The sequence below is a fragment of the Dermacentor andersoni genome, chromosome 6 (assembly GCF_023375885.2).
Source record: "Dermacentor andersoni chromosome 6, qqDerAnde1_hic_scaffold, whole genome shotgun sequence".
NCBI classification, from domain to species: Eukaryota; Metazoa; Arthropoda; class Arachnida; order Ixodida; family Ixodidae; genus Dermacentor; species Dermacentor andersoni.
This window is the reverse complement of record NC_092819.1, coordinates 6,845,544-6,867,703: the sequence shown is the minus strand read 5'-3', so window position 1 is coordinate 6,867,703 and position 22,160 is coordinate 6,845,544. Positions and strand designations below refer to the sequence as shown.

Below are 22,160 nucleotides of genomic sequence, written 5' to 3'. Positions count from 1 at the left end.
ATGATTAGTTTAACAAGTTTATAGCCCTCAGGAAATGCGCACGAAGTTGAAAGGCGGTGGTCTGGTACACTATTTCATCGTAGAATGCTTGCAAGGTTTTATTAACACAAACAAAAAAACAGGAGTAAAAACTGACAAAGTGATAGTTAGGAAGGGCGCTGCACCCTCCCTAGCTATCACTTTGTTTCTCGTGGTTTTTCTGGTTTCATTGCCGTTTCATTGTTTCATTGCAGGCATGTTTGCTCACAAGACAAGCAGCATTTTCCTGACACACAAATAAGAAACACGAGCAAAACGTGCCATGTTGCTGCACGCATCATCAGCGTCTCTGTCCGCCCGCACAAGCGTTGCTCGCACCGCCCGCCTTCGGGCCGACAGTGTCGCGCGCGCCGCCCCGCGGGCGCGACAGAAAGGGGCCAGGTGCCGCGGCGGAGTTTGACAACTGAAAATAATCTAGTAACGTTGGCAGCAGCCTGCTCGTTTGATGTCCGCTGCCTGCGCTCATCGAAACCGGGGTACAGAAAGTGTAGTTTTCATGCTACACTACAGCTGTAAAAAATGGCTTCGTGTACGTAGGCGGAGGTAAACATTGCTATGCCAAGTAAAAAAACAAAGGCAACTTCTTACACTAGCTGCACTCGTGTAGTCACTGTAGATAAAAAAAAATAGCCCTATTGACTTCAAGACGAACCAAATTTAAACCGTAAGGGGATCTATTACAGCTGGTGTTGGAATAGTAATTGCAGAGCGAGTGTGGCTCACTCTGCTTGCAAGCGCAGAGTTTTCAGAGGCAGCAGGGAGGGAGTGTATACATGCGTGTGCTCGTCTTGAGTGTGCGTGCGTGTGTACTTGACTTTGTGCGCGCGCGTGCTTGTGTCTCCGTCTTTGAATCTGCATGCGCACGAGCGCGTTTATGCATCTGCGAGAATACGCGCGTTTGTGTATGCGTGCATTTCCGTGTGCGTACGTGGGCACATTTTTCTGCCTGTGAGCATGCGTGGGCGCGTGTAAATGTGCATGGAGGCGAACGTGTGTGTTATCTGTGCGTCTGTATGTGTGAGGGAGAGTGTGCGTGGTGTGTAAGTGTTTGTGTGTGTATGTGTGTGCGAGCGAGCGAGCATTTCCCTACTCTCCGAGGCAAATGGGACACAGACTTTAAAATTATGGAGTTTTTACGTGTCAAATCACAATCTGATTATGAGGCGCGCCGTAGTGGGGGACTGCAGAATAATTTCAACCACCTAGGGCTCTTTAACTTGCACCTAAATGTAAGCAAACAGGTGTTTTCGCATTACGCCCCCCGCTAAATTTGGCCGCCGTGGCCGGGATTTGATCCCGCTACCTCCTGCTTAGCAGACCAACACCGCAGCCACTAAACAACCATGGCGCGGATACAGAATTTAGTTCAACCCTTAGTTATATCCACAGAGACAAGAACGAATGACACTGCCTTTATAGCATTATCGCTTTCTTAAAGCGAAACCGACGCAAAAAAAAAAAAAAAATAGGAGTCATTCCACTCTGTGAAGGTGGATGACCAGCTAAGCTGCAGCACATCTCACAGGATTAGACAAGCGACAAGAAAGGGGGTTAACCGAGGGACCCGATTTTTATTAGTCATAATATGAGAAGCCAACAAACACTGACACCAAGGACAACATAGGGGAAATTACTTGCGCTTAATAAATAGAATGTAGAAACGATAAGTTAATGGAAATTAAAGTGGATAAAAAAACAACTTGCCGCAGGTGGGAACCGAACCCGCAACCTTCGGTTCGGTTCCCACCTGCGGCAAGTACAACCGCGTAGAGCGCACGACGCTGTGGTTCTAGACGTACTGCGCCAACCGCGGACGGTTAGAAAAAGACCCACATAAGCACAGCATAGAAGTGCTTATGTCACGCGGCTCGACTGATAACTGTAGAAGCGCCATTCAAACCACGCGGAATTATTCTCCACTTGCAGCGGCGTTTTACCTCCTTCCTTTTCAATAAAAGGATGTTGCTCCATAAATATTTTCACTAACAATTTTCGCTTTTTCTCCCAGTTTAGCTGTTGCCTTGGTTTTCTCCCTTAGTACATAGCTTAATTTCTCATCTCCTTGCGACTCTTGTTTCCAGTTGCCAATTTTGTACAAGAAGTGCTTCACAATAAGGGAAAAACTAGACGAGGTAACGGGTGACAGTCACTGCTTATGGGTTGAACGGTTATTGCAGGGTCTGATGATGGACGCTGTTTCGCATTATTTTATTTTTCGCTTTATCTAACCCATATCGTGGGTATATGCTTCCGAGGATTTGCCAGCGTCGCGGCGAGCCGTCACTGGAGGAAATAAGGAAGCAAAAGGAAAAGTTAAACGCAACTGGCGTTTTCTCCGGCCACAACTTGTTCCACGAGCATACAGAGCAGCCGATTATGAACCGAATCCCTTGCCTGGCCCCTGGATCAGTCTAAACAAAGGTTGAACTATCGAAGCAACAGAGATGCGCGGGATTGTTGAATACATGGTGACATAAAAATTGTGTTGGGCGTTATAAATATTATAAGATATGATAATTAAAACGATAAACTACGCCCTGCCTACTGCAATAGGTGGTGACAAATTAATTCATCTTGAGTTAATCGCGAGGGCACGGAATCGATGAGAAAACTGGCCTCCACACCCCAGGAGAAGTCGATAACTACCACCATCCAAAAGAAGTGAAAAAATTGACAACCATTCCATTCTCTGAAGATGGAATGGTTGAAGATGGAATGGGATGGAATGGTGAAGATGGAATGGAGCGAAAGCTGACGACAGTCAAAGCTCTCAAACGAAAAGCAAAGTGTTTGACCTCCGCTGCGGGTCGGCCTGAAGATAGTGCAAAACCTGGCAGACACCCGGCGGAGGTGAAGCAGACGTTAAGAACTCCCCATACGTGTGCCGATCCCGAAGATATTGCAATACCGGGCCCACCCGGGGCGGAGGTGAAGCAGACATTAAGAACTCCCCATATATAGGCCGATCCCGAAGATATTGCAATACCGGGCCCACCCGGGGCGGAGGTGAAGCAGACATTAAGAACTCCCCATATATAGGCCGATCCCAAAGATATTGCAATACCGGGCCCACCCGGGGCGGAGGTGAAGCAGACATTAAGAACTCCCCATATATAGGCCGATCCCGAAGATACTGCAATACCGGGCCCACCCGGGGCGGAGGTGAAGCAGACATTAAGAACTCCCCATATATAGGCCGATCCCGAAGATATTGCAATACTGGGCCCACCCGGGGCGGAGGTGAAGCAGACATTAAGAACTCCCCATATATAGGCCGATCCCGAAGATATTGCAATACCGAGCCCACCCGGGGCGGAGGTGAAGCAGACATTAAGAACTCCCCATATATAGGCCGATCCCAAAGATATTGCAATACCGGGCCCACCCGGGGCGGAGGTGAAGCAGACATTAAGAACTCCCCATATATAGGCCGATCCCGAAGATATTTCAATACCGGGCCCACCCGGGGCGGAGGTGAAGCAGACATTAAGAACTCCTCTAAAAGTGTTTATTTGGCGGAGCTCGGGAGCAGCGCAACATCGACGGGCAGGGCAGTCACAGCTTCCAAGCACGAGAGCCGTTGCTGAGCCGGAGCGCTCGACCCACTAGCGTTTAGAGCCAGTAGCGCTGAACCCACTAGCGTCTCTTCTACAATCTCTTCGCTACAACCACCCCCCGGGAGCGAGAAGGGAGCCGTCCGGCGACCTAACAGCTCGTCACGATGAGCGGGTCGTAGTAACGCTTTAAACGGTCGACATGGACAATGTCTCGTCCACGGCGGCGCATGTCTTCAGACGGCTCAACTGGTTCGATGACATAGTTCACAGGAGATGCGCGTTCGAGAACACGATAAGGGCCTTCATACTTAGGGACCAGTTTTGATGAGAGGCCAGGGGCAGTTAAAGGGACTGAGAGCCACACGAGCGCTCCCGGATCGAAGGTGACCGTGGCAGTGGCGTCACCGCGAGTGCTCCTCTGGCGCTCGTGATCATCGGAAGTAAAGGCCCGTGCGAGGTCGCGGCACTCTTCTGCATGTCGGACCGTGTCAGAAATAGGGACGTACTCGGATGCATCCGGCCGGTACGGAAGAATGGTGTCGATGGTGTGCGAAGGGTGTCGACCATACAGCAAGAAATAGGGTGAAAATCCAGTGGTGCTCTGCGTAGCGGTATTATACGCGTAGGTGACGAATGGCAGAATGGCGTCCCAGTTCGTGTGGTCGGAGGCAACGTACATTGAAAGCATGTCGCCGAGCGTACGGTTGAAGCGTTCTGTGAGGCCATTCGTTTGAGGGTGGTACGCCGTAGTCGTACGATGAACAACGTGGCACTCTTTGAGAATCGCTTCAACTACTTCCGACAGGAAGACGCGTCCGCGATCGCTGAGCAATTCTTGGGGTGGACCATGCCGCAGGATGAATCGGCGAAGCAGGAATGATGCAACATCGCGCGCTGTAGCTGCTGGGAGAGCGGCGGTTTCAGCGTATCGTGTAAGGTGATCTACTGCCACAATGGCCCAGCGGTTACCAGCCGACGTCAGGGGAAGTGGTCCATACAAATCGATGCCAACGCGCCCGAACGGTTGGGTAGGGCAGGGTAGAGGCTGCAGGCCAGCTGGCGAGAGGTGGGGTGGAGATTTTCGGCGCTGGCAGTCGGGGCATGAACGAACAAACTTTTGAATGTAGTTGTACATTCCTCGCCAGTAGTAGCGTCGTCGGAGGCGCTGGTAGGTTTTGAAAAGTCCCGAATGCGCACACTGTGGATCAGAGTGGAACGATGCGCAGATTTCAGAACGCAGGCTTCGAGGTACAACTAATAACCACTGGCGGCCGTCAGAGGTGTAATTGCGTCGATGAAGCAGGTCGTCGCGAATGGCGAAATGGCGAGCTTGACGGCGCAGTGCACGAGTGGTTGGCTGCGATGACGGATCAGCAAGGCAGTCTATGATGGAGGCAATCCAGGGGTCCTTGCGCTGCTCAGAAGCGATGGTCCCAATGTCGACGGAAGAAACGTCAAGCTGGGATATTGCGCAGCAGGCATTGTCGTCTGGCAAGGGAGAACGTGAGAGGGCGTCAGCATCAGCATGCTGGCGTCCGTTGCGGTACAGTACGCGGATATCGTAATCCTGTAAGCGAAGCGCCCAGCGGGCGAGACGGCCTGAGGGGTCCTTCAATGACGACAGCCAGCATAGTGCATGGTGGTCTGTGACGGCATCAAATTGGCGACCATACAAATAGGGCCGGAACTTGGTAAGCGCCCAGATGATCGCCAGACATTCTTTTTCCGTGACGGTGTAATTGGCCTCGGCTTTAGTAAGCATACGGCTTGCATATGCCACAACATATTCAGGAAACCCTTCTTTGCGCTGTGCTAAGACAGCGCCGAGGCCAACACCGCTGGCATCTGTGTGTACCTCAATAGGTGCCGTTGGATCGTAGTGGCGCAATATGGGAGGAGACGTCAGCAAACGACGGAGCTTAGTGAACGCCTCGTCGCACTCGGACGACCACGAATGGAGAGGTCCGTTGCTGCCAAGGAGCTTCGTCAGGGGTGATATGACCGCGGCGAAATTGCGAATGAAGCGCCTGAAGTAGGAACACAAACCTACAAAACTGCGCAGTTCTTTGACGGACGTCGGTTTAGGAAATTCAGCTACGGCACGAAGTTTGGCTGGATCGGGGAGGATTCCATCCTTCGAGACGACATAACCGAGTATCATGAGCTGCCGCGCTGCAAATCGGCACTTCTTTAGGTTCAGTTGAAGGCCAGCGTTCGCTAAGCAAGTCAAAACATGCCGTAGGCGTTGAAGGTGCGTGGTGAAGTCAGAGGCAAAAACAACAACGTCGTCGAGATAACATAAGCACGTGTGCCACTTCAAACCGCGGAGGACTGTGTCCATCATGCGTTCAAAAGTTGCTGGCGCATTACAAAGTCCAAACGGCATGGCGTTAAATTCGTATAAGCCGTCGGGTGTGGCAAAGGCTGTCTTCGGCCTATCGACGTCAGCCATGGGTACTTGCCAATAGCCGGAGCGTAAATCTAGAGATGAAAAGAATTCTGCTCCTTGTAGGCTATCGATGGCGTCATCAATTCGCGGCAGCGGGTATACATCTTTGCGAGTGATCTTGTTCAGGCGGCGATAGTCTACATAGAACCGTACCGAGCCGTCTTTTTTCGTAACAAGGACGACAGGGGATGCCCATGGACTGTTCGAGGGTCGGATCACTTCGCGGCGAAGCATATCGTCCACTTGCTCATTAATCACACGACGTTCCGTGGCAGAGACGCGATATGGTCGTTGCCGCAATGGCAGTTGGGAGCCAGTGTCAATATGGTGCGTGACAGCAGACGCCCGGCCCAAGGAAGGTTGCTCGACATCAAAAGAAGAACGAAATTCTTCTAAGATGCGCAGAAGCTGCGAACGCTGAGGTGGGGTGAGGCCATCGGCAATAGATGAATCGAACACACCTGTGGGCAAAGGGTCGGACGTCGAGAGAGAACCGAGCGTGTTGTAACTGGCGCAGGACGTGTCTTCGGGAACATCCGTAATTTCTACGGCGTCAATCACTTCCACGTGGCCAAGACATTCGCCTTGAAGCAGCATCACAGTGTATGAGAAGGGGTTACAGACAAAAATAGCTGTAGAGCCCTGTTTGACGTTCACAGTCGCAAAAGGCAGCAGCAGACGTTTTCGAGCGTAAAAGCGGCCTGATGGAGAAAGTAGTGCGATGGCGTCAGAGAGGCTGCTGCAATGCATTGATACAATCACTGACGAGTTGGGAGGAACGTTGGTGTCGTGCCTGACGAGTAGCTTGTTTGCACAAGAAGCATTATCGGCAAGCGTCATATCTGAGATCGGCGACAGTTCTAGTTCGGCCCGTGCGCAATGAATGACGGCATCATGGCGGGCGAGAAAGTCCCACCCCAGGATAACTTCGTGGGAGCACGAGGAAATCACAATAATTCGACGGCGTATACAACGTCCTCGATGAGAACACGAGCGGTGCACGCCGCAATCGGGTGAATACGCTGTGCGCATGCTGTGCGGAGGGCGAATCCAGCAATGGGCGTCGTAACCTTTCGAAGGAAGCGACAAAGCTTTGCGTCCATAACTGATACAGCGGCTCCGGTATCCACGAGGGCATATGTGCGCACACCGTCAACTAACACGTCTATCACATTGGTCGGGCTACGTTGAGGACTTCCGCGTTTCGACGGCGTCGCAGCCCTTGCCTCATGGACTGCGACAATTAGTTTTCCTCATCCCGAGCTTCGGGACGAGGCCGCATCGGTGATGGGGAGCGTCGGCGTGGAGAAGTTGAGCGGCGGATGTTGGCGGACCGGCGGAATGGTGGTGACGCAGCCCGAGGTTCGTCGTCGTAATAAGGGCGCGGAGAACCCGCCATAGAACTTGGCCCATAAGGTGTAGCGCTAGGTGACTGCACGCGACTACAGTAGCGTGCGACGTGGCCTGCATAGCCGCACGCAAAACATATTGGTCGATTGTCCGCTGTACGCCACCGAGTCGTTGCGGCAGGTCCCATCCATGTGGAAGGACGCGTTGGACGTGGCGCCTGGTGAAGTGATTGCATAGCAGGCTGTTGTCGGGGCATAGCGAGGACTTCGGCGTACGTGAGAGGTCCCCGTTGAGGGAGTTGTTGAGGCTGGGTGACAACTTCCGCGTAGCTGAGTGGCACAGCCGTCGGGATCTGTTGGGGCCTGGCCATGACTTCGGTGTAGCTGTGAGGCGCAGCCGCAGGAACACGCTGGTGGTGCTCAGGCAAAACCTCGTGCAGTTCTTGCGCTATGACGCGGCGAAGCGGAGGCGCAAAACTTGGCGTAGGCGCGTGTACCGACTGCGGCTGTGCAAAATCCATCAACGAGAGTTGCCGGGCAACTTCCTCGCGGACGAACGCCTTCATTTCTGCGAGCAACGCTGCCTGGGTGGACATGGCAGCCAAACCAGCGAGGTGTTCGTCACGCGGTAGAGATCGACGGGTCAGTGACCGCTGCCTGCGGAGTTCTTCATAGCTCTGGCACAGTGTGACAATTTCAGCCACAGAGCGTGGACTTTTGGCCAGCAACATGTTAAAGGCGTCGTCTTCTATGCCCTTCAGTATGTTTCGGATTCGATCAGACTCCGCCATGGTCGAATCGACTTTCCTGCATAGATCCAGGACATCTTCGATATAACTGGTGAATGTTTCGCCTGGCTGTTGAGCTCGTTCTCGCAAACGTTGCTCGGCACGCAGCTTGCGAACAGCAGGGCGACCAAATACATCGGCGAGGGAAGTCTTAAATTCCGACCATGTCTGGAACTCTGCTTGATGGTTGTTATACCACAGGCTGGCCACTCCAGCGAGGTAGAACAGAACATGGCTCAATTTGGCTGCTTCATCCCACTTGTTATGGTCGCCTACCCTGTCGTACGCCGTGAGCCATTCGTCCACGTCAGTGTCGTCCGCTCCAGTGTAGATAGGAGGGTCGCGATGACGAGGCACCCCGGGACACGCAGTGGGTGCAGGAGGAGGCGTTTGCTGGGAGGCGTCTTGGGGCATGGTAGATGGTAGGGTACGGGACCGGAGTTCCAGGATGATCGTCTGAGGGTACCCCGCACCTCCACCAATTCTAAAGGTGTTTATTTGGCAGAGCTCGGGAGCAGCGCAACGTCGACGGGCAGGGCAGTCACAGCTTCCAAGCACGAGAGCCGTTGCTGAGCCGGAGCGCACGACCCACTAGCGTTTAGAGCCAGTAGCGCTGAACCCACTAGCGTCTCTTCTACAATCTCTTCGCTACACTCCCCATATATAGGCCGATCCCGAAGATATTGCAATACCGGGCCCACCCGAGGCGGAGGTGAAGCAGACATTAAGAACTCCCCATATATAGGCCGATCCCGAAGATATTGCAATACCGGGCCCACCCGGGGCGGAGGTGAAGCAGACATTAAGAACTCCCCATATATAGGCCGATCCCGAAGGTATTGGAATACCGGGCCCACCCGGGGCGGAGGTGAAGCAGACATTAAGAACTCCCCATATATAGGCCGATCCCGAAGATATTGCAATACCGGGCCCACCCGCGGCGGAGGTGATGCAGGCATTAAGAACCCCCCATATATAGGCCGATCCCGAAGATATTGCAATACCGGGCCCACCCGGGGCGGAGGTGAAGCAGACATTAAGAACTCCCCATATATAGGCCGATCCCGAAGATATTGCAATACCGGGCCCACCGGGGGCGGAGGTGAAGCAGACATTAAGAACTCCCCATATATAGGCCGATCCCGAAGATACTGCAATACCGGGCCCACCCGGGGCGGAGGTGAAGCAGATATTAAGAACTCCCCATATATAGGCCGATCCCGAAGATATTGCAATACCGGGCCCCCCCCGGGGCGGAGGTGAAGCAGACATTAAGAACTCCCCATATATAGGCCGATCCCGAAGATATTGCAATACCGGGCCCACCCGCGGCGGAGGTGAAGCAGACATTAAGAACTCCCCATATATAGGGCGATCCCGAAGATATTGCAATACCGGGCCCACCCGGGGCGGAGGTGAAGTAGACATTAAGAACTCCCCATATATAGGCCGATCCCGAAGATATTGCAATACCGGGCCCACCCGGGGCGGAGGTGAAGCAGACATTAAGAACTCCCCATATATAGGCCGATACCGAAGATATTGCAATACCGGGCCCACCCGCGGCGGAGGTGATGCAGGCATTAAGAACTCCCCATATGTAGGCCGATCCCGAAGATATTGCAATACCGGGCCCACCCGCGGCGGAGGTGATGCAGGCATTAAAGGGACACTAAAGGTTACTATTTAATCAACGTGGACTGTTGAAATACCATCACAGAAACCTCGAAACGCTTGTTTCGTGCCAAGGAGAGACTTATTTTAAGAGAAAATGCGTTCTGAAGCGTCCGCGTACCGCTAGCGCAGTTCAAATCGCCCGCCCTCCGATCGAGGAGTACTGACATCATGGTCTCATAGTGACGTTGCGCCAACGGTGAGTAGAACGGCGTCCGCAGACGGCGCTACGGCTTTTCTGCGCAAAACGCAAACGCGCGGCCAGAAACAGAGCCAAGACAGAGCCGACAGCAGAGCGAAAGCGGGAGTATGGTGGCTAGCGGAAGGAGAAACGAATTACGTCCCACATTACGTCCCATGGCACACGGAGAGTCCGTTTTCGTTAAACTATAGGCTGCGGCGAGCTCGCAGCGTGGTCGGCGTGATCTGTGAGAAGTGACGAGCCTTTTCGCACTCGCAACAGGGCATAAAAAAGTGCGAATCGACGCAAAACTCGGCCTAGAAACGTGCTTCGCCACAGCCAGGGCTCAATACGACCCAAGCTGGCGCGACCCAGATGTCGTTTCCCGCACCGCTACCAGGCGCCGCTACTATACCTCAAACTCCAGCGCAAGACGCCCATAAGCTAGTACTTCATTCTATGGCGCAAACTTCGACGCTCGTCGCAATGGACCCTGACACCGACAGATTGGCTCGCGATGGTGGGCTCAACTTCAGCGATTTGAGCACCGACGAGCGCGACCTGCTGCTGAGGGCTCGCACTGCCGGCGTCGTTGCGTACTACGACGGCGGCCTCGACACCGGCTCTCCGGAGCGGGAAAGCAACGAGGGCTTCCCACGACATCACATGGACGTGGCATTCTCGCTGCTTGTTCCAAATGAAAGTGTCGCGAGCCAGCAGAACCCTCACAGCACGACGCGATAACGAAAGTACTGAAACTCCAAAGCGTGCGCGGCGCAGAGTCGAGTGCGCAGAGTCGAGCGAAAACGAAACCTTTCGAACACCCATATTACTGAAGGGTAACGTCAAAATGTTATTTTTTCTTAGAGTCGAATAGACGTAGACAAGTAGCATTTTTTTCCGTCTTATAATCGAATGAAATTATATTTTTAATACGAGTAGTTGAGTATTAGTAACACAAATTATGAGGAGTCCTTTCGTCATCGGGCTAGTACCGGAATGTCGCTGGGGGGTCTCAAATCGTGTCATGCATTTACCTCAATTTCTCGGTTACTAAAGCTCTGTTCGCGATTAAATTGACGCCTTAGACGTTCTAGAACATTGCTCTACCACTTTAACTTGAGTTTCTGGTAACCTTTAGTGTCCCTTTAAGAACTCCCCATATGTAGGGAGATCCTGAAGATATTGCAATACCGGGCCCACCCGGGGCGGAGGTGAAGCAGACATTAAGAACTCCCCATATATAGGCCGATCCCGAAGATATTGCAATACCGGGCCCACCCGGGGCGGAGGTGAAGCAGACATTAAGAACTCCCCATATATAGGCCGATCCCGAAGATATTGCAATACCGGGCCCACCCGCGGCGGAGGTGATGCAGGCATTAAGAACTCCCCATATGTAGGCCGATCCCGAAGATATTGCAATACCGGGCCCACCCGGGGCGGAGGTGAAGCAGACATTAAGAACTCCCCATATATAGGCCGATCCCGAAGATACTGCAATACCGGGCCCACCCGGGGCGGAGGTGAAGCAGACATTAAGAACTCCCCATATATAGGCCGATCCCGAAGATATTGCAATACCGGGCCCACCGGGGGCGGAGGTGAAGCAGACATTAAGAACTCCCCATATATAGGCCGATCCCGAAGATACTGCAATACCGGGCCCACCCGGGGCGGAGGTGAAGCAGACATTAAGAACTCCCCATATATAGGCCGATCCCGAAGATATTGCAATACCGGGCCCACCCGGGGCGGAGGTGAAGCAGACATTAAGAACTCCCCATATATAGGCCGATCCCGAAGATATTGCAATACCGGGCCCCCCCGGGGCGGAGGTGAAGCAGACATTAAGAACTCCCCATATATAGGCCGATCCCGAAGATATTGCAATACCGGGCCCACCCGCGGCGGAGGTGAAGCAGACATTAAGAACTCCCCATATATAGGCCGATCCCGAAGATATTGCAATACCGGGCCCACCCGGGGCGGAGGTGAAGCAGACATTAAGAACTCCCCATATATAGGCCGATCCCGAAGATATTGCAATACCGGGCCCACCCGGGGCGGAGGTGAAGCAGACATTAAGAACTCCCCATATATAGGCCGATCCCGAAGATATTGCAATACCGGGCCCACCCGGGGCGGAGGTGAAGCAGACATTAAGAACTCCCCATATATAGGCCGATCCCGAAGATATTGCAATACCGGGCCCACCCGCGGCGGAGGTGAAGCAGACATTAAGAACTCCCCATATATAGGCCGATCCCGAAGATATTGCAATACCGGGCCCACCCGGGGCGGAGTTGAAGCAGACATTAAGAACTCCCCATATATAGGCCGATCCCGAAGATATTGCAATACCGGGCCCACCCGGGGCGGAGGTGAAGCAGACATTAAGAACTCCCCACATATAGGCCGATCCCGAAGATATTGCAATACCGGGCCCACCCGCGGCGGAGGTGATGCAGGCATTAAGAACTCCCCATATGTAGGCCGATCCCGAAGATATTGCAATACCGGGCCCACCCGCGGCGGAGGTGATGCAGGCATTAAGAACTCCCCATATGTAGGGCGATCCTGAAGATATTGCAACACCGGGCCCACCCGCGGTGGAGGTGAAGCAGGCATTAAGAACTCCCCATACGTAGGCCGATCCCGAAAATTCCGAAGCGCGCGTTATAGGTTCCCGAGTCCACAGGGGTATGTGCCATTGATCTTGGAGCCTTCTTGCACTATCACCAGGATCTTCCCACATGATGATTTTCTCTGTCAATGGAAGCCGAAAAATACTACGGATGTTATACACTGCTTTCGCTGTAAAAGGCAGCAAAATGTTGACCGCCGGGTAGATTGATTTGTCGACGCTTTAGGAATGTGTGGGAGGAGTGGTGCCTTGGGCAGATAGGGGGGGGGGGGAGGTTATGCCGCTTAATTTCGGGGGGCGGGGGGGCCCCCCCCCCCCCTCCGGGCTTCCCCTTGGGTACGTGCATGGGTATTGTATAGATACAATTTTGGCCAAGATTCTGTCTAAGGTTGTAACCGGACCAATCCGTATATATCACAGTAATCTCAAAGCTATCGTCGCTACCATTACCAGATGGTGAAAAATACATGTCCCCTTGTCTAATCCTATTATGAGAAGCCAACAAACACTGACACCAAGGACAACATAGGGGAAATTACTTGCGCTTATTAAATAGAATGTAGAAACGATAAGTTAATGGAAATTAAAGTGGATAAAAAAACAACTTGCCGCAGGTGGGAACCGAACCGAAGGTTGCGGGTTCGGTTTCCACCTGCGGCAAGTTGTTTTTTTATCCACTTTAATTTCCATTAACTTATCGTTTCTACATTCTATTTATTAAGCGCAAGTAATTTCCCCTATGTTGTCCTTGGTGTCAGTGTTTGTTGGCTTCTCATATTATGACTAATAAAAATCGGGTCCCTCGGTTAACCCCCTTTCTTGTCGCTTGTCTAATCCTGTGAGATGTGCTGCAGCTTAGCTGGTCATCCACCTTCACAGAGTGGAATGACTCCTATTTTTTTTTTCTTTTTGCGTCGGTTTCGCTTTAAGAAAGCGATAATGCTATAAAGGCAGTGTCATTCGTTCTTGTCTCTGTGGATATAACTAAGGGTTGAACTAAATTCTGTATCCGCGCCATGGTTGTTTAGTGGCTGCGGTGTTGGTCTGCTAAGCAGGAGGTAGCGGGATCAAATCCCGGCCACGGCGGCCAAATTTAGCGGGGGGCGTAATGCGAAAACACCTGTTTGCTTACATTTAGGTGCAAGTTAAAGAGCCCTAGGTGGTTGAAATTATTCTGCAGTCCCCCACTACGGCGCGCCTCATAATCAGATTGTGATTTGACACGTAAAAACTCCATAATTTTAAAGTCTGTGTCCCATTTGCCTCGGAGAGTAGGGAAATGCTCGCTCGCTCGCACACACATACACACACAAACACTTACACACCACGCACACTCTCCCTCACACATACAGACGCACAGATAACACACACGTTCGCCTCCATGCACATTTACACGCGCCCACGCATGCTCACAGGCAGAAAAATGTGCCCACGTACGCACACGGAAATGCACGCATACACAAACGCGCGTATTCTCGCAGATGCATAAACGCGCTCGTGCGCATGCAGATTCAAAGACGGAGACACAAGCACGCGCGCGCACAAAGTCAAGTACACACGCACGCACACTCAAGACGAGCACACGCATGTATACACTCCCTCCCTGCTGCCTCTGAAAACTCTGCGCTTGCAAGCAGAGTGAGCCACACTCGCTCTGCAATTACTATTCCAACACCAGCTGTAATAGATCCCCTTACGGTTTAAATTTGGTTCGTCTTGAAGTCAATAGGGCTATTTTTTTTTATCTACAGTGACTACACGAGTGCAGCTAGTGTAAGAAGTTGCCTTTGTTTTTTTACTTGGCATAGCAATGTTTACCTCCGCCTACGTACACGAAGCCATTTTTTACAGCTGTAGTGTAGCATGAAAACTACACTTTCTGTACCCCGGTTTCGATGAGCGCAGGCAGCGGACATCAAACGAGCAGGCTGCTGCTGCAAAAGCGTGGCGCCATCTTGTCTCATACTGTCGGCGCTGATATATAGCGACGATGTGAATATTCGCTGCAAAGACGGCAGCAAAGTCCTTGCGTGACCATGTGTCACAGACGGAGGTGAGCTAATCTTCCAAGAAGGTAAAATTATCTTACTCACGTATGGTTCGAACTGTTTTCGACTTCGTGCTGTCTTCGTGCATTGAAGATGTATTGAGCTGCAGTTTGTCTAGATTTGCCGATGAAAGGAAAACCGTACATTGGCGTTTAGTTTCCGGGTAGCGTGAGGTGGGTAGTGCTACACTCGTCCGCGGCGTCGTCAGCCCGCGGTACCAGCGTGTGTGGCGGGGATCACTGCTCCTGCAAGGGGCGATGGCGAGCGGCTACGAGTAAGGCTCGATGCGAGGCTAGTATGCTGATGCAGAAGACGACGCGCAGACTGCTGTGATTGGCTACAGCCCAGCGAGCCAAGTGCAGCACACGACGCCATAACCTCTGCCCAGCACTACACTCGTCTACACGAGTCTGCACTAAGTGAAGGTAAAAAAAATAGCCCTAATTTTCCCTGTGTCGGATGGGTGCAAAACAATTTGCTTCTGAAATGTGATTTCGCCGCCCATCCCTGACCAAAACTTCTTTAACGCACCAGCACTGTTCCGACTAGGTGCCACAAACGCATATGTTGTTGGCTGCCTTCTCGGGGTGATCAGTTGAAACTTGCTGATACTTGGCCGATATTTTGTAATATGTATATATTTTCTTAATTTTGCCGATTTACTTACGCTTGTGCATTGCTGTGAAGAACCACAGAATGTGTCCATAATTCCTGGGTGTGAGGAGTAGCGCAAGAAATAGGCGTTTTACCAGTGTTGTAGTATATGGTTGCCCTGTGTAGGATTCGTTTTGTGGTGTGCATATTAATTCATTAGAGAAATCCAATCCGTCGCGGCAAGGTATGTTCTGGGAAGATACGGCTGCTTTGTAAGTGTAACAGCAATGAAAAAAGAACTTAGTGTTATCCCTTGGTTTGAACGACGAAGCAGGTTACGACTGATGCTGTTTTATTCAACTTTCTGTAATCATACGTAATTATGCTTATCAGAAGGTCCCTCATTATGTTTCCTCGCAGTAAGTCCATCATGTGGGACTGTGCCAGGTTCCCGACGGCAGCTACCTCCAGGACTTACCCGCCCGAACTTCAAGGTGCACTGCAGTCTGCAGACAAGGACTCACAACTATGGGCCGTCCAGCAGGCCCGGGGTGCGCTCGAAAAGCACAAGCCTCATGACCCACTACAAACGGGCCCAACTGGGGTAGTGCAGAGTAGGGTATAACCCCGGGTCGACGCCTGGCCAGCGTCACGACGCGTTAAGCCGTCGGCTGCCGGCACTTTATTGAAGTTATTCCTAGATGCTGTACTTCTAGGTCTGATCAATTTAAATGTTATTTTCTTCGAAGAAATATTGTTGCTTGGCATTCACGTCCTGCGGATGTGGTGCAGCGCAACACTGTTGATGTTTGTCGCACGCGATGATGTCTTAATGGCGCTGTGGTTCATGTATGAATATAGAATAATTTTCAAGTAACCCGTGACACGTGCATGAATTTACATTGGTTAGCGTTTATTTCCATCAGCCATCCATTACACCAATTAGTTACGGCGTCAAGGTCAGAGAGGACTCTATTAGTATATTAGCCATTCTTTTATTTCTCTACAGATAACTATCATCAATGAACAGCTGAACGCTGAGTAATTATTACCTTATCACACTGTGGTGTCGCGCTAACAAAATTCAAGTTTAATTTGCTTGGGTCACCGTTAAACAAAGGAAAATAGGATTCGTAAGAGTTCGAAACACTCCGAAATTTAATCCGGCGGTTAGCACTTATCACCTTTCGCCTTTCCTCTTCTTATTGCCATGTTCCTTTGTTTTTCAAATATTGATTAATTGTGAGTTTAAATCACGCACTGATTCGATAGCAGTACAACTAACGAATGCTGATTACACCAGGATAACGAAAGAAATTACCAGTTGCTTCACCCCAGCACCAACTCAACATTCGCTGGCTTAATTATGAGCTCTGCAGATTATTAGTGAATATTGCTTTTCCAAATCTTCATACGTAACATGACGCCCATAGAAGGCATCCCCATTGTCCTTGGTCAGCTCAGCTAGGCAACTACATCATATTTCTTTTAGAAATGGCGTAGGCTACGTGAGATGTGCGTGCAAAGTTTAATTCGTTTTGGTTATTTATGGGTTTACATACGTGTTATTCTCATATTTTAGGACGCCTTTGCAGAACGAGGTGTGACACTGGCTTTCATTGTGGAGGAAATGCGGGTTGAGCATGAATCACATGCGCGCCAAGTTTTAAATGTGTGTTAATATTACAAACAATAAAATTCCTACTGCAACTGTTCGACAGAGTCACCTTCACTGGAACTTCTGCTGGATTCTGTAAGGTCGCACAAAGGCTGTTCGTTTTTGAGATTGTCAAGTTATATCTTGGTAATATTTCAGCTTTATATTAGGAGTAATTAAAGAAGAACAGGACCTCTGTAAGACACCTTGTAGCGTAGCGCTTTGAACGTTTTTGGCACACATGACATTCCCATCTACTAAATTATTTAATCTAAACATTACAGAATTCTATAAGTAAGCATTTAGTGATTTTTATCCAACCAGGCGCCCTTTTGAGTAGGGTCCCTGCCTTCTCCCTTGCTTTGCTCTCTTCCTTCCCAAGCTGTTTTACATATATATCCTACGAACAAATATATGGTTACGCTGCTCTGCACAACGCTGAGGAATATGAGCATGAGCCTGCGGCTGAAGAAGGTGATTCCGTGACTAGCCTGCTCTAGACTTGTCTTTGTCAGTTACTGCAAATTACTGTGGATACTGTAGGTACACTTCCCGTCTTGCTTCTTCCCTCCGCAACGTATTTGGTAGAGGTGCGGGGCACTGCTGTGCACGACCGAGCTCCGAAGCAGACATTTCCAACAACCGTCCTCCGTGTACTCGCACTCAACAGGAAATTGACGGGTGCAACTCCGAGAGGTGACGCTGCTAGAATGACCGGGACTGCAATTGCTCTACCGACCTTGCCGGCGGAAGGGAATGTACTTGATGTGACGTAGATGGTGTCCCTGTCACTGCGCTACTTGATTCAGGCGCACATCTCTTTGATGAGCGACCAGCTTCGTAGACGGCTCACCTGTCTCGTGCGAGTCGCCAAAGGAAGAACACTTACCACAATATGAATGTGTGCCACTCGCGTTGATGTCGGTGGCCGCCAAACATCTGTTTTGTTTACTGTTCTTCAAGAGCGTCCCCATGACGTTATTCTAGACCTTGATCTCCTGTCCGCTCACTCCGCCCTTATCGACTGCTCCTCCGACTTGTTCAGCTTGATTTACTTGGTCCTGACCTTCCTGAGGAAGTTCCCAGCAGGCTCTGCTAAGCACATTCGACTCGCCCCACAAGCCGTGACGAGCGTCCTGCTTTATTCAGCGCCACCTGTGCCTCCCGGTGTGTGTGTTGTGTCCAGCGGACGTCCTCCTTGCCCATGATGTTGCTCTTCCGCACACCCTCGTAAGTATCACTCTACCAGCCTTCATGTCAACTTCAGAATCGGTGATCACGTCCTACCGCAAGGCATAGCCTTAGGTACGCTGTCCTCCTCCGAAGTTTGCCAATTTTCAGCCTTGACTGCTTATATTACGTCGTCTCCCATTGGCTTTTCATCTCCTTTGCCAGCTGTCCTTCCTGAACTCACAAATGCAATTGCTCCAGAAATTCCGCCTCCCCACGCCGACCGGTTAGGCCAGCTGCTCGCTGCGTTCAGCGACATCTTTTACCTGGGTCGTCCTTTAGGCCAGAGCTTTCTCACGACACACCGTACTGACACCGGTGACGCACCCCAGTCAAATGCGACCATACCGTCTGTCCTTGCACGAATGAAAAGTCATTGAAACAGAGGTCTGGAATATTCTCTCTCGACGAATCGTTGACCCATCATCTAGTCCTTGGGCGTCCCCTGTCGTTCTAGTAAAAAATGACGCCTGCTGGCGTTTCTGCGTGGATTACCGGCACCTCAATAAGATCACCAAGAAAGACGTTTATCCTCTACCACGCGTTGATGACACCCTCGACTGCCTCCACGGTGCGAAGTACTTTTCTTCCATCGACCTTGGTTCCGGTTACTGGCAGATTGCCGTCGACGACATGGACCGCGAGACAACCGCATTTATAACACCCGGTGGCTTATACCGGTTCAAATTTATGCCTTTCGGCTTATGTAATTCTCCAGCTATTTTGGACGCATCATGGACTCTTTCATGACCTCAAGTGGTCCATGTGTATTTGTTACTTAGATGACGTCATTGTTTTTGCTCCTGCATTTGCCACGCACCTGGAGTGTCTCTCGCTCTTTCTGCTTTTCGCAATGCTGGCCTTCAACTTTATTCGCCTAAATGTCACTTCAGATGCCGTCAAATTACTATCAGTCATCTTGTTGATTCATCTGGTGTGCGCCCATACCCGGGCAAAGTTCGCGCCGTACAGAACTTTCCCGAGCCAGCATGTTCTGAAGATGTCGGGAACTTCGTGGGCCGGCGCTCGTACTTCCGTCGCTTCATCTACAAATTTGCGGAACATGCCTGCCCTCTGCTCTTCTGAAGGCAGACGTTTCATTTTCTTGGAGACCTGAACAAGCGACCGCTTTCTCGAATCTTATCTCTCTCCTAACATCTCCACCCATTCTGGTGCACTTCGATCCGTCAGCTCCAACGGAAATCCACATTCATGTCAGTGGTCATGAAATCGGTGCCCCTTTTAGCCAACGTCAGCGAGGCCACGTCCGTGTCATTACCTATCCCAGCCGTCTGCTTTCTCCAGCTGATCGGAATTATTCCATTACTGAAAGTGAGTGGCTTGCACTTCTCTAGGCAGTGGTGAAATTTCGCCCTTACCTATACGGTCGTCTCTTCACAGTCGCCACAGACCACCATAGCTCTGCTGGCTTTCGTCCCTCAAAGACCCAAGCGATCGCCGAGGTCGTTGGGCACTATGCCTACAGGAATACTTGTACACAGTTGCTTACAAGTCCGACCATTTGCATCAAGATGCCGACGGCTTGTACCACCACCCAGACAATCCTCCTGATGTTCCTGCGAACTATGGTTCTTCTTCTGTATTTTTGCTATCTGCTTCGCTCACCTCGCTACCGAACAGCGCCGAGATTCAAACATACGTGGTATCATGGACAAGCTCACATCTAGGGCACCCACCGTGGTTGCTTAAAGGCTGTGGTGTTGGGCTGCGAAGCACGAGGTCGCGGGATCGAATCCTGGCCACGGCGGCCGCATTTCCATGAGGGCGAAATGCGAAAACACACGTGTACTTAGACTTAGGTGTACTTTAAAGAACACCCGGTGGTCAAAATTTCCGGAGTCCCCCACTACGGTGTGCCTCATAATCAGAAAGTGGAAACAAAACAAACGTGTTTTGTTTCGTGCGCTCCTTTGAACTGCGCCGCGGTCAGTCATGCTTTGTTTCGTAACTTTTTTGGATTTGCTGTCCAACCACGTTCGAATCATAGATTGGGGGCTAATTTGGCAGCACAACGAGAGCTTCGCAGGCATTCCACATTCACAGAGTGGATTGGCCCCCAATTTTTCATCTTAAGCCCAGAACACGCTTTTAGCGCTTCATTCTTTGGTGGTCTTACCTCCCTAGTATTGTATTTCAGTAAACCGTGAAAAGCAATGGAAAGATATCTCATCAAGAAAAACAGACCTCCCAAAGAGGATGACGAAAGGACACGCAATCCACCAGGCATGGGACCTTGAACGTCAGCTTCTGAACCTATTGAGGTTTGCCGTAGCGGCAAAGGCTCAACATCTGCCACTGTAACCACTGCCTCTCTGCACGCGTGCGAATTGTTGGTGAGGGTCCTGTCCCTAAAGCACGACAGGGCCGACATTACCAACCAGCTTGGAAACATGCGTACAAATGGCTTCTGTATGACGCGTCAGAGAACAAGCTACTGTCAGACCTGTCACGCTGCTTAATTGTGAGATGAATATTTTTCTTCCAAATACTTCCAGGGATAATGACTGTGGCTTGACGTTTGTGCAAAATGGACTGTAAAATTGCAAAAGCTCTTATATTATTTAAAAGTCACGAGGCCTCGAATCTGCACCGTGCGGCCAAGAGCGGAACCGCAGCTGTGAAAATGGGGGTGAATGTAGCAACTGCTTGCGTAAGTGGAAAGCAAAAAAAAAAAAAATGGAAGACGCAAGAAAAGCGCTTATAGCGACTTTATCTTCACTGCAGTACTTACAATGCCAGGGATTGGCAGTACGTGGTCATGATTATGCAGAAAGTAATCTAACACAACTTCCGGATGCGGCCAATGACATTCCAGAACTGCAATCATGACTTCCTCAAATCAAGTACAGGTGGCTCTTCCACGAGATTTTAAAGGAAATGGAAATTTTGACTCGTGATGTTCTCCGGTCACTCACAAATGAGGTTCGTGAAGCGGGGTACTATGCCGTGATCATGGATGAGACACCGAACATATCTGCCAAAGAGCAAGTGTCGATCAGTTTTCGTGTTGTCCAAAAGAACTTCGAAACATATGAGCTGTTCTATGGATTTTATAACACCGCGGACACCCGCGCGGCCAGTCATCTTGCCCTTCTAAAGGACTTCCTCTACCGTTTTAATCTTAACATTGACAATTGCCATGGGCAACGCTATGATGGCGCTGCAAATATGAAAAAACAGCCCGGTGGGCTGCAAGCCCTCATACAACAGCAGGAACCGCGAGCGCTATACGTACTCTGTCTTGCGCACCTACTTAACTGGTTTCTACAGGACACGAGTCAGAAAGTGGAAATGTGTGGCGATTTCTCGGGCATGATGTCAGAAATTATAAACTTTGTTACGTGGTCCCCAAAGCACCTAGGTATATATGTTCCAGGCAGTTCAGAAAGAAAATGAGAGCGTAAACTTGCGAAAGCTTTTACCCACGAAGTGGGACGTTAAGGGCCACTTAGTCTTCGTCCGGCGACTGTCCACAATTATAGGCACCTGATCTCGTTTATTCATGTCTTAGCATCAGAAGAATGGAAAGACTCCGGGTTGAAAGCCAGTGTAATTTTGAAAGCGATGTCAAAATTCGCCACGTACTTCATCCTCAAGCTCCTGACGCTCGTGTTTTCAGGATTAGAAATAGTACTGTGTTGCAGAAAGCAGCACTGAGATTTGATCAAGCAGAAAAATGCTCAAGGCCGTCAGGTAGAGTCTTAGCGGGCTTGGAAAGGAAGGGTGTTGCCGATTTTGGAACGAGACACACGCGGCGGCGCCTGAATTGGAACTGAACATTGAAGAGAAATAATCTTCTGTGCCGAGGAAGGCTCTACGACGGCATGACGACGGATCCGTACATAACGTACTTCCTTCGGCCGACAACATGTGCCGTCAGCGGTTCTACGAGGTACTGGAAACGAGGATTACTCGCTATATATATA

General features: G+C 50.8%; 1 protein-coding gene across 2 annotated transcripts in view; it reads right to left on the bottom strand.

Annotated features, from left to right (window-relative positions):
* The window catches only part of LOC126521517 (protein Wnt-16-like), a 152,549-nt gene that overhangs the window by 37,942 nt on the left and 92,447 nt on the right, over positions 1-22,160 (bottom strand). The gene's annotated exons all lie outside the window — the stretch shown is intronic.